Raw genomic sequence first — 6925 nt, 5'->3', positions numbered from 1 at the left:
TATAAATATTTCTCTAGCAAGCAGTAGAGCTATGCAAAAACTTTTTTTTTTGAAACAGGTTTAAACTTACCTGTGTCTTCGCAGTGCGCTCCCGTCTGAACTTCTGAAGAGTCTTGGGCGGGCGCAAAGCATCTTGGGGCGGGCGCATGGCAGTTCAGATGTTCGGCCGGGAGACGAGGAGAGACACAAGATAGGTCTATGGAGGAGCATGCACCCGCACAGATACCGTGGACATGAGAGAAGAGGAGGACAGAGGAGTCAGCGCTGGATCGGAGACCCGCACCGGCGCTGGAAGGACAGCTGAAAAGGACAGTAAAAATGATCGAATAAAGAGGCATCATTTAGGGTAAGTCCTTACACTAACATTGGGTGGGGGAAAACAAAATGGCCTTTAATGTCACTTTAACTACCACCTTCTCCAACTGCGCATATTCACCTTCTCTTCAATTCCCTGCCAATCTGGTCGGACGCCAGGAGAGAAAAGACATAGCTGGTACTATATGGGCACAGGTTCACCTTTAAAAAAGTAAAGCAGAACTCTGGGAAAATTAAATCTTAACCCCTGCAGAGGGGCTACCCCCGCACTGCAAGGGTTAAAGGAGAACTATGAAGTGAAGTTTCCACTCACACTCTTAGTTAGAGCTGACGTGTGACAATGAGACTCACAGGTCGGCTCTATAGATCGGGAAGTGAGCGAACACATACCGTCGCTCACTCACTTCCCGATCATCTCCCTGCAGAGAGCCGTAACTTTTAGTCACTGCTCCCTGCAGTGATTCTGCCCCCTCCGATCATCCAGCGCTGAGTGGAGGAACGGACGGGGATGGGGTGGGTACAGCTGGCTCTGCCTCTAGATAGGCAGAGCCCGCTGTCAATCATCCAGCAGGTTGGATCTCCACAGTATTGTCAGGATCGGTCCCCACTGCGGCGCTCTCATCATATAGCGAGCAATAGCCCGCCCTATACTGAGCTTTGTGTCACGGGAGGAGGTTAGTATATGTCCTCCTGTGACCCTAAAGAGAACCATGGGATAAAAAGGTTACCTCACAGTTCTCTTTAAGTGCTCGTTTTGTCTAGGGAGCTAAAATAAGAGTTATACTCACCCAAACCACAATCTCTGTTTGCTCTTAGACCGATCCATTTAGCCTCGCTCCCCATCCTCTCCAGTGGTCTAAGGTCCTGTGAGTCATCAAGTCCTATACAGTGTATAGAATGTGAGGATGCTGAGGGACATTCCATCACTGGAGCAGAGTCAGGCTGGAAGGAGCGGTGTGTAAGCAAGCCGGGATCATGGTGTGGGTGAGTGTATCTTTGTTATTTTAGCTTGTTTTAGACAAAGCAAGCACTTAACCTTTTGCAGTGCAGGGGGAGTCCTATTCCAAGAGTTATGATTTGCAGGGTTATTCACAAAAGGGTGAAGAGTTTGGAGAAGGCAGGAGAAGTGACCAATCTAGGACAACATAGCTGGACTGGAAAGTGAGCTGAATTGTATAATTTTTCCAAATCAGCCATTTTGGCCTATATTGTTCACTTCACCAGCCTTCTCCAAACTCTTCACCCTTTAGTGAACAACCCTGTTGGTTTGCCTGGAGTTCTGTTTTAAAATTCCTAACTTATGCAATAACCACCTGTCATCCAAAGCTGGCCCCTGCAGTAATTCCTTTCTGCCACTAGATGTCTTCAGTTTTCCAGGTTGAATGACTGCTGGTGTCCTTTGACCTAATTCCTCTGGGTTCGGGTTGTCATCACGGTGGCCTAGGCTCAGAATAGAACTGCATGCACTGGTATTTCTATATTATTTCTGTCATTGTGTGTATGGCAATCAGTGCAGGAGAACAGACTGACCACTGAACAAGGCCTTACTGCTGAGAGTCTGTTTTTATCTTGCATCGGTCACTGGCTAGTTTCCCAAATTCGTATAATTGCCGGAACTCTTTGACTGAATGCCCTGCAAGGATTCAGTGCAGGGTGTCGCCTGGTAAAAACATTGTCTCCCATCCGCACCATACCACCCATTTGTATGACCTTCTCACATTTTTCCAACCTCTAAGACCCCCTAACCCACCAAGATGTCATTACAAACAGTGAATAAAGGAGGGTGGGTGGGACAACCTGCTCCCCTCCATTGACCTTCCAGAAAGGGCTCCCTGCAGCCTGCTGCAGTTCCTACCCATGCGGCTCCTCCCTACCACCTGACCCTTGATATCCAATCAGGCAAGCTCTGCTATTTTCCCAAACTTGAGCCCCTTGCCCATGGACATTCCCCCCACAGTCAGGTAGCCCTTCAGATTAATATCTCCTCCAGGCTGACTATATTATAATCTGTCAGACTTTCAGATCTTTGTTTGGCACCCTCATTGGACTTTGTACATGTAAACCTTCAAATCAGGGCCCCCTGCTTTTAGGAACACGCCGTTTTTGTTGACAGCTGTGCCTTGTTTCTAATTGAGTTGTAATACTTTTAATCAAGTTCCAATGCTTGTTCCAGATCTGCTGGCTCAGAGGTGGTGGTGGGGGGTGTTCTTGTCCATGCTCCGTAGAGACGTCCAGGACCTGGCTGTGCTGTCTGGTCGGGATACCTGGATCACAAGACTAGCTGCACAGTATCACAGTCCTTTGTCAAGCCAAGCGGTTCCCATGCACATACTTCAACTGCTTGCCCAGAGTTCAGCTTTAAATTGCGGTCAGTGTCCTGAGAGAGTCAAACATGTTTGTTTGGAAGTTACATGTGTGTTTTATTGTACTATGATCCGTGTGCTGAGTTCACAGAGTTGTAACATTAATATATCACAGGATTCGAGGAAAGGAATGCAGAGTGGGGGGGAGGGGGGGGAAGTATACCTAAACTATAGGAACGCAGGCATAGCCATCCTTCCTCCTGTGTTCATCTACACAGTAATTCATAACTAAGACAGAAGGATAAAAGTGTCTTATTGATAACTTATTATATATTGATAACTTGTATTACTTTACCATTATGAACCGTAGGTGAATCTCAATTCCTTCAAGTAAATGTTCACAACCAAGATTCACCCAATGTAGATATTTCTATCCTGTAATATAAATCACATACTAGACTTATATACAGAGATATATCTTTAATCCTTGCACAGAAAATATTTCCAGAATGACATTATGTATCTCATATGTTGTAAATGATTTATGAGCCGAGTATATACATAATGCAACGCTGGAAATATTTAGAAAGTATGAGGTCTATTTATAAAAATCTGCAGAGCTTATTTATCCAACAAAACTTCAGATGCATAAATTCTTTGCGAATTATTCAGCTGTTGTGAGAATGGGGCAAAAACAAAATGTTTAAAAGAGAATTATGAGGCGAGTGATTTTTCACTCAGCCTCATAATCTGAGCCGACCTGTGACAATGAGACACAGGTCGGCTCAGTAGATCGGGAAATGAGCGAACACATAGCGGCGCTCGCTCACTTCTTGATCTATCCCTGCAGAGAGCCGTGACTGTCACTCAGGCTCCCTGCAGGGATTCCCCCCTCCCTTGTCCGATCCTCCAGCGCTGACTGGCGGAACGGACGGGGTGGGCACAGCTGGCTCTGCCTCTGGATAGGCAGAGCCAGCTGTCAATCCCGCAGCTGGGTGAATCCAGACAGTATTGTCAGGATCCGTCCCGGCTGCGGCATCTCAGTATACCACGAGCTGTAGCTCGCGGTATACTGAGCTTTGGTTAGTCCATGGTCCCATCGCACTCCTGACCGTGTGAATCCCTTCAAGAATTGGGTGCTGCGGTAGTCAACGGGTGGCAGCCGAAACAATTGTGAGCTAAAGCAGAGACACCGGCACTCCAAATTTGCAAAATACGTCTATTGACGTGCATCGTGGTAAGAAACAACGAACGTTTCGGGGTCACAAAGGATCCCCTTCATCAGGTAAAACATACTGAGCTTTGGGTCACGGGAGAACGCTAGTTTGTGTTCTCCCGTGACACTTAGGAGAACTATGGGGAAAAGCCCTAACCCCATAGTTCTCTTTTAAAAATGATTTTAAATTCATTCCGTGCCCTCTACAACAATTCTGTCTTTGACACCGCTAAAGCGGATGCCCTGTTCAGGATCTCCAGCTTCCCAGTCTTTCTGACTCGTTTCGCGAGCAATTAGACTCTGACATCACGGAAACCGAGGTTCTCGCTGCCATTTCCTACCTGAAATCGAATAAATCCCCTGGCCCTGATGGTTTTTCTAAGCTCTATTATAAGAAATGTAAGGATATTCTAGCCCCATTCTTGACTCGCCTAGTTAACGCCCTGAAATCTCAACATGCTCTCCATCCCTCCTCTTTAACATATCTATGATCCCCAAACCTGGAAGGACGCATCAGATGTAGCAAACTTTCGCCCAATCTGATTACTAAATACGGATGTGAAACTCCTGACTAAAATACTGGCCTCCATGACAAATGAATTCCTATGCACTCTAATTCACAGGGACCAGGTGGGCTTCACTCCACTCCGTCAAGCGGGGGACAATGTCCGCAAGGTGGTACATTTTAATAGACTTGCTTCGCCGTCGATCGGTGCCTGGTTTCCTCCTTTCCCTCGACATTCAAAAGGCATTTGATACAGTCTCCTGGGACTATCTTCAATACATATTGTCTAGATGGCACTTTGGTCCGACTTTTCGTTCCTGGGTTGCAGCCCTATATAGCCGACCTTCCGCTCGCGTAGTCTATTCAGGTTTTTCCTCCCCCCCCCTTTTTTCAGGTCACTAGAGGTACTCGCCAGGGATGTCCCCTGTCCCCTATCCTCTTTATCTTGGCAATAGAACCCTTAGCCAGTGGCGTCACAAGGGGGGTGCACCCGGGTGACACCATTGGAGGGGGGACATCAAAATGACTCAGCCATTTTGGTGTCACCCCCCTCTGAAAAGTTAGGCGGGCGCTGGGGCGTGGACCGAACGCCCGACAGTATCAGGAGAGAGGAGGGGACCCGGCGGCATGCCTTATCCCGCCGGGTGACTGTCCCCTCCTCTCTCTGCCGGCGTCCATCACCAAGATGGCCGCCGGCAGGTATCAGAATACTGCCGCGAGTGCGCGATGACGTCGTGCGTGATGACGTCACGTGCATGCGCAGTGACGCCTCAGCGGGGTGACACTCGGTTACCGCTCCGGGTGTCACCCAGCCTCGGGACGCTCCTGCCCTTAGCCATGCTCATTAGAAGCCACCCCTCCATCAAAGGTATAGAAATCGCTACCACCCCTTCAAACGAAGTCTCTTTGCAGATGATATACTCCTTACTCTTACTCAACCCCTTATTACTTTACCCTCTCTTTTCTCCATTTTTAAGGAATTTGGAGCCATCTCAGGGTTGGTGGTTATTCCAGACAAATCTCTATCCCTGAATATATCTCTCTCCCTCTCTACCATGTCATTGCTCCAACAGAACTTTCCCTTTTTACGTGGGCTACTACATTTCTTCCATACCTGGGGATATGCTTGACAGACTCCTTTGACTCTCTCTATACCTCCAATTATGTCCCTCTCTTCCGCACCCTCAAAAACCTACTATCTTGGAAAGATCTATCCATTTCGTGGCTTGGCCGTATTTCAGCAGTGAAAATGACTTTCCTTCCTAAACTTTTATACTATTTGAGGACCCTGCCAATCCCAATTCCCATGTTCGCCTTGAGATCCCTTCAAAACTCAGTCATGTCCTTTATTTGGCAATATAAGCGCCCCAGGGTAGCTAGACGGACTTTATATCTTCCCTGATCTAAAGGGGGTCTGGGAATCCCTAATCTTGACGCATATTATAGAGCAGCCCAAATAGCGCCACTGGTGGCACTTCATGCCACCACAGACGTCCCATTGTGGGTTCTCCTAGAACTGCCCAATGCCCATCCAACCGCTCTCTGCCATTCCATGGCTGCCGCCCTCTACCAGGCCTGCACACTTAGCCCCCTTCTCCACGAGTCTGGGATTCGGTTAAATACTCTAGCCACCTGCTTTCTCCCCACCTTCCCCTAACCATAGTAATGGGGAATCCAATGTTCCCACCGGCAGTAGAAACCCCCTCAGCCTTTGCCTGGTAGCCTATGCAGGGGTACTCCCTGATGTACCATTTCCTTGAAGGGTGACAGGATTCGCACCTGGGACTCCTTTGTCACTAATTCTAATCCCCCACGAGGGAATTTTTTCGTTATCTCCAGCTGAGACACTGCATTAAATCTCCTTAAAAATGGAACTCCACCTCCCCCGCTATCAATTTTCAAACGTCTTTGCATTAAAGATCCCTACGCCCCGAAACTTATTTTGATGCTCTATTCCCAATTGACTGCCCCTCCCTCTTCCCCGCCCTCAACTTATGGGAGAAGACTGGGCCTCTATATGGTTGTCCATCTCCACGTAATATCCTGTCCCAAGAATCAGCATATAAAGTTCTCCTAAGATGGTACCTAGTTCCTGCCAGAAAAGCTCGGGCCCTCCCATCCTATCCCAAAAACTGCTTTCGAGGTTGCACTTCAGAAGGTATTGTTATGCATATATGGTGGTCCTGTCCTTCAGCAATCAGATTCTGGTCAAAGTTCTGTAAACTTATCTCCTCCTTATTTGGCATTACTGTTCGCAGAGACCCCTGGCACGCCCTACTGCGTCTCAAGATTCCACAACTCCACCGTTCTCAACATAAATAAGTAGATTTTGTCTTCTTAGCTGCAAAGCAAACAATAGCCCATTCATGGAAAAAACAATACCCTAAAAAATGTTTTACCCTTCGGGGAATTCAAACAACGTATGCAGGGTTTCTTTATCAATGAACAATTGTCTAGCATACTATCGGACTCCTACGCCAAATTTAGGAAGGTTTGGTAGCCGTGGTGCGAACTTGCGCTTCCAGAGATAGACCCCAACATCTTCCAACTAGCATGAGACTGTCGGCAACTATTCCCCATTTATCT

This window comes from Nanorana parkeri, unplaced genomic scaffold (assembly GCF_000935625.1).
Source record: "Nanorana parkeri isolate BGI_ZX_2015 unplaced genomic scaffold, ASM93562v1 scaffold977, whole genome shotgun sequence".
NCBI lineage: Eukaryota > Metazoa > Chordata > Amphibia > Anura > Dicroglossidae > Nanorana > Nanorana parkeri.
Note: the sequence above shows the minus strand (reverse complement) of the source record.